Source organism: Panthera leo, chromosome B3, assembly GCF_018350215.1.
Source record: "Panthera leo isolate Ple1 chromosome B3, P.leo_Ple1_pat1.1, whole genome shotgun sequence".
Taxonomy (NCBI): Eukaryota; Metazoa; Chordata; class Mammalia; order Carnivora; family Felidae; genus Panthera; species Panthera leo.
Genome location: NC_056684.1, coordinates 65,778,659 through 65,791,099, shown reverse-complemented (window position 1 = coordinate 65,791,099; position 12,441 = coordinate 65,778,659). Strand labels below are relative to the sequence as shown.

At 41.1% G+C, this 12,441-nt stretch overlaps 1 protein-coding gene across 5 annotated transcripts in view; it reads left to right on the top strand.

The window, feature by feature from the left end:
* Nucleotides 1–12,441, top strand: part of CDIN1 (CDAN1 interacting nuclease 1) — a 216,792-nt gene that overhangs the window by 141,850 nt on the left and 62,501 nt on the right. The window contains exon 12 of one of the 5 annotated variants that reach the window (XR_006203656.1): nucleotides 5,689–5,943. The exons of the other annotated variants lie outside the window; for them this stretch is intronic. The gene's annotated coding sequence lies outside the window, so the exon portion shown is untranslated. Of the gene's footprint in view, nucleotides 1–5,688; nucleotides 5,944–12,441 lie in introns of those variants that run through there. 5 annotated transcript variants of the gene reach the window in all.

Here is a 12,441-nt window from a genome sequence, read left to right as displayed (position 1 = left end):
AAGTATTTGTTCCCCAGCTGCTTCTCTTTGGGGTCCCCTCAGATTGACTGCAGTGTGTGCAACCACCAAGTCAGCCGAGTCAGGCGGACCTCTGCATTCAGCCACTCTCAACTTTGGGCATCTCCTCCCTTCTCTTTGCCACTCAGGCCTTGGGCTGGCAAGGGCTCTCTGCTGTTGAAAGCCTAGAAGCATTACACAACCCGACCCCTTTAGGATCTTCAGTGGCCATCCATTACCTACAGAGGAAAGTCAGGCTCGTCAGCCCCAGATGCATTTCAGGCCTTTATAGTCTGACCCCTGCCTCTCCAGCCTTATGCCGATGTTATTTCAGGTACCATTCCAGCCATACAAACATACCTTTCCCACACCTTCTTTCCTGAATGTTTCAATGCCTGGATTCTCCCCATATGGGGCCATTGTATCTTATCTGCCCTTCTTCTGGATTGTTTAAATGAAATGATTGATCTAGAGTATAGACTGAAGCCAACAAGTACTGAATTTGAGGCTAAAGTTCTGTTAAACGCATTGGGAAACTATTACACTAGTCTATGCATTGCCAGAATATGCCACCAACATCTGAAAATGATAAGGAGCTGGACCAGGGGGTTTATTGTGTGTGCCATTGCCCTGTCAGGGACTTCCTGGAATACTAGATCTCCAGAATTATGAGGCACCTAAGAACACATCTTCTCCAGCTTCCTTTTCCCCAGGTGTCTTTCGTGTTCTGAGCCATTGTTTTCTTGGTCAGTTAGTTACAGTCCAACCAGTTACCATCCATTAATGCCTATCCACCCCTGGTAGGCAGCAATGAATCAGACCACTGTACAGATCATTCAGGCAAGCCCAGCCTGCTGATAGGTCAGGCGACTATTGCTAAATCAGTCCATTCTGTCCAGATGTGAGGTCATTTAACCCAAATGGGAAGACTTATATTGATGGCTCCCTGAAACATTATCTTATTTGATTTCTAAGGGACCATATTCTCTTGTTTTTCTCCCAACCTTAGTGGTTACTCCTTTTCAATCGCCACTCATGGTCTCTCTTCTCCTAACTATTCTCTTAATGTTGGGTGGCCCAGAGCCTAATGTTGGTTCTTCTCTATCTGTATTTTTTCCTGGGTTATTTCATCCAGTCTTAGGACCTTAAATACCATCTGTGTGCTAGTACTTCCTAAAGTTACCTCTCATCCTGGACCTCTCCCCCGAACTTCAGATCCATATATCTAACTGCCAATTCAACATTTCTACTTAGATATATGGTGCACATCTCAAACTTAGTATGCCAGCTCTGAATTACAGATATCTCTAAAGGTTTTCCCCCCTCCCAGTTCACGACAACTCTATTCCTCTGTCCTTGGGATCATTCTTATTTCTTTCTCTCACACTTCACTTCTGATCTCTCTGGAAATCCTTTTGATTCTACTTTCAAAAATATATCCAGAGTCCAACCATTTTTCACTCTTCTCATTGCTACCACTTGGTCCAAGTCTCTTTCTAGGATTGTTGCAATAACTTCCTAACTGGTCTTCCTGCATCTTACTCCCACCCTCCTTAAGTCTTTTCTCAACACAGCACCCAGAGCATCACATAAAAGTCAGGCTTGTTAATCCTCTGCTGTTGGGGCACCTGGGTGGCTCAGCTAGTTAAGCTTCTGACTTTGGCTCAGGTCCTCATCTCGCAGTTTGTGAGTTCGAGCCCCACATCCTGCTCTGTGCTGTCAGCATGGAGCTGGCTTCAGATCCTCTATCTCCCTCTCTCTGTGCTTCCCCAGCTCACTCTCTCTCTTTATCTCTCTCTCTCTCTCTCTCTCTCTCTCTCTCTCTCTCAACAATAAGCATGGGGCCACCTGGGTGGCTCAGTCAGTTAAGCCTCAGACTTCAGCTCAGGTCATGATCTCGCGGTTTGTGAGTTCGAGCCCCGCATCAGGCTCTGTGCTGACAGCTCAGAGCCTGGAGCCTGCTTCAGATTCTGTGTCTCCCTCTCTCTGCCCCTTCCCCACTCGCATTCTGAGTCTCTCTTTCTCTAAATAAATAAATAAATAAGTAAATAAAAACATTTTTTAAAAATTGAAAAAAATAAGCATTAAAAACAAAAAAAAATCTTGCAGTGATTCCCTAATCGACCTGGAGTAAGAGCCAGAGTCCTTACATTGGCCTTTGCAGCCCTGCACACACCCCTCTAGTCATCGCTGTGCCTTCTTCTCCCACCACCTCCTCACTCACTCTGCGCTGACCACTCTGGCCTCTTTGCTCTTTGGCCTCAAACTTGACAGGTACATTTTTGCCTCAGTCCCTTTGCACTGAATATCCGCCTTGTGTATATATCCCTAGATACATACATGGCTCAGGGTCAAAAGTCAGATGTCACTTCTCAGGTTTACCCTCCCCGTCAGCCCAACAGCCTCCCTCTTCCTTCCTTTGTGTTTCTCCATAGTCCTTTTCACCTTCTAACAAGATCTGTACTATCCCTCATTTGCCTCACTAACACTCAAGTTCTTCAAGGGCAGGGATTTTTGTCTGTTTTGTTTACTGCTGTATCCCTCAGACTAGAACAGTCTAGAACAGTGCGTGACACATAAGTTTTTTTTTTTTGATGTTCATCCATTTTTGAGAGAGAGAGAGAGATACACACAGAGAATGAATGGGGAAGAGGCAGAAAAAGAGGAGACACAGAATCCGAAGCAGGCTCCAGGCTCTGAGCTGTCAGCACAGAGCCTGACACGGGGCTTGAACCCATGAACCGTGAAATCGTGACCTGAGCCAAAGTCAGACACTTAACCGACTAAGCCACCCAGGCACCCCAACACATGATAAACTCTTAATAGGGGCGCCTGGGTAGCTCAGTCAGTTAAGCATCTGACTCTTGGTTTCAGCTCAGGTCATCATCTCCTGGTTTCATGAGTTCAGGTCCTACGTCAGGCTCTGTGCTGTGGAGCCTGCTTCGGATTCTCTCTCTCCCTCTCTCTCTCTCTGCCCCTCCCCCACTTGCACTGTCTCTGTCTCTCTCCAATAAATAAATAAACTTAAAAAACAAAGCTCTTAATAAATACTTGTTGAATAAATGAATAGGTTGTTTTTTGAACAAGCATAATGTATTTTTTAATGTAAATATCATATATCAATGTTAATGGCACAGATTATTCATATTATCAGCATTCAGTGTTCCACAAGTATCTGACACTTAAAAGGTATGTTTCAAGTCTAATATATTTGTAAAGAAATAAATTGTTACTAGTCTTTCGGTTTTGTAGTTTGAAGAAAACAGACTTTCCCCTCTCTCCGTTGCTTTTATTTTACCAGGAAGACCACTGCAGTTTTGGAGAGAAATAAAACCAATTAAAAAAAAAAAAGTTATTGGTATTGTTTCATATGCCATTAATAGGTTTGAAGACAACTTTACAATTAATTTATCAAACTCTTTATGAGAAATGAATCCTGTGACACATGTTAACTATTACTAGCGAATGAATATCAAGCTTCAAAATTAATTATGCAAATATTCCAAATGTTACCAAATTTAAAATAAAGCAGAAGATGGGATCTTGGAGCCAAGTGGAAATAAGTATGCATCCTCCTATTTCCATTTTGATTACGGAGAATTATACAAAACTATTTCATTGAATTTAAAAGATCCATAGTGTTGGCCGTCTCTGCACATATCACAGCCAACAAAAATTGAGAAATTAATATTCCAAATGATATATCATGCAAAGCCTTATTCTTTTTTTAAATGTGATTTGAATATCCATCTAAAGTGCTATATTTACTATACAGATCCACATTAGTTAGCAAAAATAAGTATATTTCATATGGGAAAAGAGTTTGCTTGGGTCAGAGTTTCACTTCTGAAAAACTTCCCCAAAATAAAGGGTGGGTGGTCAAATGATTCTGGAAAATGTTGTCTACTACATTAAAATTCCAAAGCCTCTGAGAAGCTCTGTAGCAAGGAGATATGTTTCTCATCATTAATTTTACATTTATTAAACTTACTTGACCAAAGGATCTCCTTTTGCCTCAGAGCTGTGTGCCCTTTGCAATACCCTCTTGGAAACTCTTGTGTGGTCCACTGACAGGGGGTGATAATTAAATCATTGGGGGGATAGGAGTGAGGTGGAGGGAAAGGAGGTTTGCTAGTGTTTCTGAGCTGCCTACAAGGAGGTAAGTAATATGTCCTCCAGGGCACCCTAACTGACCATACTTCTCAAGTCTGGAAAGCTTAGATGGCATCCTCTGAGACCAGAGATGGCAGAGTGAAATGTTCCTAGGGGCCGGGCAGGCCACTTAAAGGGATGGACACTGTGTTGGAGTTCAGTACTGCTTCATCATAGGGCAGCCACCACTCAGTCTCAGCCTGCCATGGCCATGTGGATAGAATGGTTCTTCAAACCATATTGAAAGTTTAGATTTTTTATGTTTCCTCTCCTACACATTAAATGGTGTTAACCATGTTTAAATGTTAAAAGAACACTGGAAGCCATGCAAAATATATGGCAGGACCACTACCATGTGTGACTTCCACCTTGAGGACCTGGAGTGGCAGCATAAACAGGAGGGGCATGTGGGGTAACCGACGATGCGTTCAGGCTACACACGTGAGATCCTTGTAGAGACAAGAATCGCTTTACCTTCAGTAGTCTTGAGGCTGGAAATATTTCCAACTAGGTCTAAATCTTTTATGTCTGAAAAACCTTAAAGACTAGTTTATTTCATTGCCTCATCAAATAATTATAATTTAATATTTGGAAAGCATGTTTGCAGTTTACAAAGTACCAGCATTGAAAAATAAAATGATACTCTCCAGGTATATTATTAGTTGGCTGGGGGCTTTCACAGCAAAATATCACAGTCTAGGTGGTTTAAACAATGGGAAGATAATGTTCTCACAGGTGTGGAGTCTTGAGATCAAGGTCCAGGCAGGGCTGTTGGTTCCTTCTGAGGACTGTGAGGAAAAAATTTGTTCCAGACTTTTCTCCATTGCATGTAGATGGCTGCCTTCTTCCCATCTTTGAATCATCCTTCCTCTGTACATGCCTGTGTCCAGATTTCCTCATTGTACAGCAACACCACTCATTCTGGATTAGGGCCCACTCTAATGACCTCATTTAACCTAATTACCCCTGTAAACATCCTGTCTCCAAATAGGGTCACATTCTGAGATAATGGGGACTAGGACATCATGATATGAAATTTTGGGGGCCTACAGTTCAGTCCATAACACTAGGAAAGAGCTTTCCGGGGGTGGGGGGGAGGGACTCTCTGTTATTTTTTTTTGAATACCTAAAAAGTGGATACAAATTTATCATCACAAAATTTTATACTTCAACGAGGACAATTTTTTTCTATGGACTGAGAGGGAAAGAGGAAAATAAACAAGGTATCCAAAATTTTGTATAACTTCACCAGGTACCTACAGAGAATAACACGTGTATGCGAGCTACTAGGAAAGGAAGGGTTCAAACTATAGATCCATTTATTGGAACTACCATCAGACATGCAACCAGATAAGACAAGTTGGAACGTGTACCTGATAACACGTGTAAAATATAGTCGGAACTGAATCCTGCAATCCAAAGTGAGCTATGAAAGCTTGCTGTTAAACATTCTAATACACAAATGTTCATAGGATCTCTATGTTTATGGAAAACAATTCACTTTTCATGTGTGTTTTACATGATTTTCTCTCGTTTTAGTGTTCCTTCATGTGCAGGAAAACAGCACCCCAAAACTCAGTACATTTTTAGATGTTCATGGCCCACTCAGAAAGAAGGTAAAAAGTAAAACTGAGTCTTGAATTCAGCATTGATCATGTAAATTTTTTCAAATCAGCTTCACGTTCAGCTTTGTTTTCTGAACTGCCTGCTCACAGTTTTCTTCACGCTTTCCTAGATTTCCGAGACCCCAGTGTGCTCAAGTTGAAACCTCCTTCTGGAGCCTTCCTATTGTTTGTTTACCTATATGGGATAAATATTTCCAAATACAGACTCATTTTCCTTTCAAAACTGCAGCAGACTGCTGAATCTCCTTCACTCACATATTCATTCATTTATTCATTGCTGTGTGTTGGGTACTCTGGTAGGCATTGAAAATCGAAGGTAAGCGTGGTTCCTAACCTCAGCGCGCTTACAGGCTGGTAAAACGAACAAAAATGTCAAATGGAGAATTTGTGCGTTAAGCGCAGGAAGTGGGCACAGGGTTCCCCGAATGGGAATAAGTCACTCAAGCCAGAGGGAGTGGGAAAGTCCTGAGTTCGGTTATAAGAGAAGCACAGAAATTTTCTAAGTAGCTGGTTAAAAGGCAGACCGTGTTGTATGTTGCAAAGGTGTAGAAGCATGAAAATGTATAGTGTATTCAGGGAATTATAAGTACTTTGGTATTTCCAAGGTAAAAATTGTGTCAGCAAATAGAGGGGTTGAGACTGGAAAAATGGGAGCCAGGTCATGAAGGGAATTGGGAGAAATCGTGTGGGCCTTGGGAGGGGGGGTGTGCTTTGAAATATTTTCATCAGGAAAGTAGCGGTTTTTAAAGATCATATGGAGAGCAATAGGAGGGATAGATTAGAAAGAAAAACCACTGAGAGTTAGGGTACTATTGCAAATCCATTTAAGAAGTAAGAGAGAAAAAAAGGAAGTGTGAGGCAGCAAATGATTTAAGAAGAGGATACATCCTGGAGCCCAGAGACCACCCAGGCGGGCTTGCTCTGCTGCTTACTAGCTGGGAAGCCATGGGGCCCGTCCCTTAACTTCTCTGAGCCCCAGTTTCCTCATTTCGAAAATGGGGTAGTAATAAACTTCACTTTCTAGAATGCTGTGAGAATTAAGTGGGTGTATATGTGTGAAGTAGGTAGAACCATGCCTAGTACATAGTAACCACTTAATATATGGTAGCTATTATCATTATTCATTGTTAAACAGTAATGGCTAGGACTCAGGATACAGCATGAATTTGAAGCCAATTAAAATGGGAGACCTCGGAAACGATCTTGGTAAGGTTGTAGAGGAGAGCACTCAGCCGGTTCGTAGTCCGCCACTTGGCCTAAACACGTAAAGACAGTCTGTGTTCCACAGAGTTCCTTCCTGATACCGCGTTCTAACTGTGCAGCTTTTGTGTCTTAGTCGTATCACATTCAGTCACCAAAACAGCCCCAGCATTTCTGCCTCTCCATCAGTGGTTGCTGCCGTAAGGGACCCTATGACTTCTGTGCTTGAGACCTAGTAATGGCGTCAGTGGTACACGCACCCTCAGTACCCCGTGGTGTGAGAGAAACCACGAGGCAGTACAGAAACCCATTGCTTAAATATTTTTCCTTCTATAGAAACATTTTCCATTGTGAATTTTTTTTAAAAAAGAGCCTCTGAAAATTTGGGGTTTCTCTCTTTTCTTCCGAATTTACTGAGCCTTCACAAAATTCATCTCCAGGTGATTAACAGTCGGGCACTCTGCAGACATCTTTTCCTCTTCTTGAATGGGAAAAACCAAAGTCTTTGGCACTCTAATCTGATATTTGTAAAAGGGAATTCTACCATGAGGGACCTAACAGAGAAGAGCCGCCTTTCTCTGCAGACTTTTGGGAGCAACATGGGCTTCAAGGGAGATGGAGGCTGCCTGCCTAGTGCCCCTCCCAGACCCCATGGTCTGTTCCCGCACGGCTGTTCGTTATCTGGTTTCTTCGAAGGGGAAGCACAAGTCCATCTGCCATGCTGACATTCTTTCCATATTTGGTCCAGACGCCAGAGGATTATTGGGCCCGAGTCCCTGTCTCTAACTGCATCTAAGGGTCTAGGTCTCCCTCAGAGTGGGCCAGGGTGATCTGGTTGAGTAAGAACACCTACTCTCTTTCTCCGTATAACGTGCCAAATGAATGTAAGCTGCTCAAAGGCAAGCTTCACTCGTTCAGAAGGTACACATTGAAGATCTGCTGTGTTCACGGTTCTGGGCACCAGGAACACAGCAATGAGCAAGATAGCTGTGGGCCCTGTCCTTGGGGAGCTCAGGGTAGGATGTGAAAGACAGAACATAAGCAAGGAAATGAATACATTCTTCTCAAATCATGATAAAGTGATCAGGCAAGGTTTTTCTGACCTACTGAAGTAAAATGCATCTCGATAAATGTTTGAGTTGAACTGCATTCTACCAGATTGAACTAGATCCCTCTGCACTTCAGACTTAGACTATAACTTTGAAGATGGCCTTCAAGTGTACTCCCATTTTGTGCACAGCTCTTTTTAGCCTCTGTGTTATTTGAGGCATTGAGTATTTATAACTATAGGATAATCTTTGTGCTATGAAGTTTTCCTGGTTAAAAAAAAAAAAAAAAAATGGCTCTTGACCTGGATGTTATAGTGTCTATCTTCCTACATCACCAAAGCAGCTGAGCACCTATAATGTCCTTTCCCACTGCTTTTGTATACAACTGTAAGCCTGTAAGTAGAAAGGGTGGATAGGTTGCCGTGTTCTTATTGTCTGTATGCTTAAGGGTATACATATGACCAGATGATGAAAAGTAGATCTTAATGACAACACGGCCAGCACATACATGCAGTTCAAACATCAGAGGTTTCATGAGCATTACAACAGAGCTAAAGGGAAGAAATTTGCAGTTTTGCCAGCATTTGTAACAGCAGTGATTCACTTACGCCACTAAAATGTTTACATTAAGTGCAACACTTCATTTGTTATCAGCCCATAGCAAGGACCCTATAAAAATAAGTAAATTTGTGATTGCTTTCCTTTAAACACCCACTCTGTGATAAGTAGTGAACTTCCAAAGACATGATGCCGACCTGAGTCAACTTATTGTATCACCTTGTAAATTCATTTAACAATTCAACTTTGGGATCTATTACAGTCGGAATAATCCAATTATGACCTCACTGTTATATTAAACAACCGTTACTTTCTAAAAACATGCATGGTCCACTGGGGAGAACTCTAAACTCCAACCAATCTATGGAACTTTCAAAAACAACTGTTAGCCAGTTTGCTTTCTCATATAATTATCCTCTTTTGATACAGATAATATGTATCTACCAAAATTTTGTATGAATGTGTCATTTTCACATACTCTTAGTGTGTGTTAAAGGTAGAATTGATTGATACCACTTAAATTTATTCATTTGAACTATTAACTTATTAAAAAGTTCTCAAATCATAGGACACAGAAATGTATACAGACATCCTATTCATAAATGTGCCATAGTTCTTAAATGATTTTTTAAGTTAATTTTTAATACACCTGTTAAGCTTTTGAAATAAATGAATCCCTGGTATTCTTGTTCTTGCTACTATTGTTTTGAGCAGGGGGGTGAAGGAGGGGGGATAGTGCAAGCTGGGGAGGGGCAGAGAGAGGGGGACAGAGGATCCCCAGGGGGCTCTGCACCGACAGGCTGACAGCAGTGAGACTGATGCAGGGCTTGAACTCACGAAGTATGAGATCACAACCTAAACCAAAGCTGGACACTCAACCGCCTGAGCCACCCAGGTGCCCCATGTTTGCAACTATTTTAAGCACTCAGGATCACTCTGTGTGTGTGTGTGTGTGTGTGTGTGTGTGTGTGTGTGTGTGTAATGTGCTTTCTAAATAAAACGCATCATTTTTAGGGAAATTTAATTTCCAAAATAGAGATTTAGAAAAGTTATAATTGTACAGGGTAATAATTCTTATTGTCATTTTGTAATAGAATTTTCTCTAAAGTAGAAAATCATGTTATGGATTCCTCTGCCATCCCCTCACCTACCCCAGTCACTCCACTGGACAAATAGAACTAGAGATTATAGTCTTCACACATTAAATATGTGCTTGAAGATTATGTCTTTTGAAATGCACCTAAATATTTGGGAACCGAAATAAGAGGCATAGTAAGATTTGCCTGTCCCTGTCAGGTTCCTACTAGTCTGGTCTTTAAATCCATCCCTAGCTTTTCATTCATTTCATCCTGTCACTCAAGTGGTCCCTGAGCAGCCATGACCAGGCACTCTCCAGGCCTGTGAATACGGAGATTCCCCAAAATACAACTTGTGCTCTCAACGAGCTGAGTGTAACAGGGGATACAGACCAGTAAGCCAAATGGCACATACATCAGCAGTTACAGCATGGAAAGGGCTGGGAATGAGATGTGCTCATTGTACAAAGTGGAAGCTCGGGAGACTCATTCATGTAAGCCCCGCTTAGAGTGGAGAGACTAGTGAAGGGGGAACGGTGTTTGGAACAGAAGGGACAGCATGTGCAGAGGCATAGAAGCGTGAAAAAGTGGAAGCTGTCAACAGTATGATTAGAGCATAAGGAACACGAGCCAGATTAAGGAACTTGTGTGATGCCACAGACATCAAACTTTGTCTAAGCCACAGTGTGGAAGACACATTAGAGGTGTTGGGTTTATGGAGGGGGGTTGTTTGATTTTTTTCATTTTTTTGTTTTGAGGTATAGAAATATAAAAAAGACTAGGGAAGAGAAACCCAGAGGGGGGTTATTGCTGAAGTCAGGTGTGGAATGGAAAAGGAACAAGAAGCAGTTCAGTGGAGAGGAAAAAAAGGAAACATCAGTATTCAGGATATGTATTGTCCTATTCCTCTTGGTTGAAAAATGTGAGAGGGGCGCCTGGATGGCTCAGTCGGTTGAGTATCTGACTCTTGATTTTGGCTCAGGTAATGATCCCAGGTTGTGGGATCGAGCCCTTTGTTGGGATCCATGCTGGGTGTGAAACCTGCTTAAGATTCTCTCTCCCTCTACCCCTCTCCCCTGCTTGTGCGCTCATTATGTCTCTCTCTCCCTCTGTCTCTCTCTCAAATTAAAAAAAAAAATGTGAATTAGAAAGTAGAGTATTTATAATTGGAGTAAAACTCAGAATGCTGAGTAGCATGTAAACCATTTGCCCTTTTCAGTGTCCAATTTATTTGCAATGGGACTTGAACCAAGGGCTTCTGATTTCTGATGTTCTGTGTTCTTTTCCTTAATGCTTCATCTATAGCAAATGGAAACAAATAAAAATAATCTGTTGTTCGTATCATATATAAATATATATGTATACATACACATGTATGTATATACTTAGACACTTTGTAATAAGGAAAAACAAGACAGTAACTAAAAGTTGGAACATTTTCTACCAGAAACCCTTATGAAATGTGTTTCTAAAGAACAGAAACATTTTCAAATTGTTGGCAGTTGTTAGCAATTAGTACATTTTTTAAAAAACCAAGAGCACACTTTATGCACTGTATGTTAGCCAATATGACAAATTATTTTTTAAAAAAATAATAAAATAAATAAATGGATGCTGATTAAGAAAAATATTTCAGTCAATGTGTGTTTCCTCACCTTCAACAATGAGTAGCAATGTTTGTAAAATGTTTGTTATATTATCTCTCTAAATAAAAGTTGGTGGTTCCCATAACCCTTATGACAAACATTTCTAGGTGAAAAAATAGTTTGCTTTTTAGGTCATTGCTAAATCAATTTAGTTTTAAAGCATTTATCTGCAGTTAGAATGGTTCACATAAAAAGAACTAGGCATTGCATGGCTTCCACTGGCCCAGGGTTTTCATTCAATCCATGCCCTTTTTTACAAGTAAATTTTCTTAAAGTTGTGGTTTTCCGCTCACTTTCATTCATAAAGGTTGGTGTCTCTATTCCCTTGAAAAACTCCATGAATTCAATTGCTAGAATTAAGCAGGATTAAAAAAAAAATCATACATTTATAGACTCTACAGCCAGCCAACTCCTCCTATAGATACAACCACATTTTACTGGTGAGGAAATGAGGCCCAATGAGATTCCGTCACTCAGCATCAAATTCCATGTGGGTCGGGCAAAACATTGAAAAACAGAAAGGACTGGAATTAACATTTATGGTAGGAAATGTTTTAATTTCACAAGTCTTTCATATCCTATATCTGCTGTCAATCACGCCGACATAGAGAACTCTTTAAATACTAAAACACTTTTCTTAATAATGAGTAGCAACCATTAATATTATTAGCCTCCAACTCCAGCCACCTGCCGACCCAATATAGGACCTGAGGATGTTTCGTGCTGAGCCTGGTTCCCTTGTTGCTATGAGGAGTACCCAGTGCATTAAGATCAGCTAATGATGAGAAAAGAATTAAACATGAAGGGAGACGGTCGAGAAACTATTTACATCCTTAGTTACAATCCAAGAAGCAGTAAAGAGGAGGAGAAAGGGCACAGGTTTGGACGAGGGGAAGGTCAAGTGTGATTCCCATCTTTCACACAATCATCAATGTGGCCTTGGGCAAATCACGTGATTGTTCTCCTCTTTTTTTTTTTTTTTTTTTTTTTTTTTTTTTAACTCATCTGTCAAATGAGCACAATTTGGATTCTTAGAGGATTCAGTGAGTTCAGGTATACACAGTGCCCGGAACAAAATACACATCTGGTAAAAGGTAACTAGAAACACTGAATACCGGGACTGGGCTTTCGGGAAACC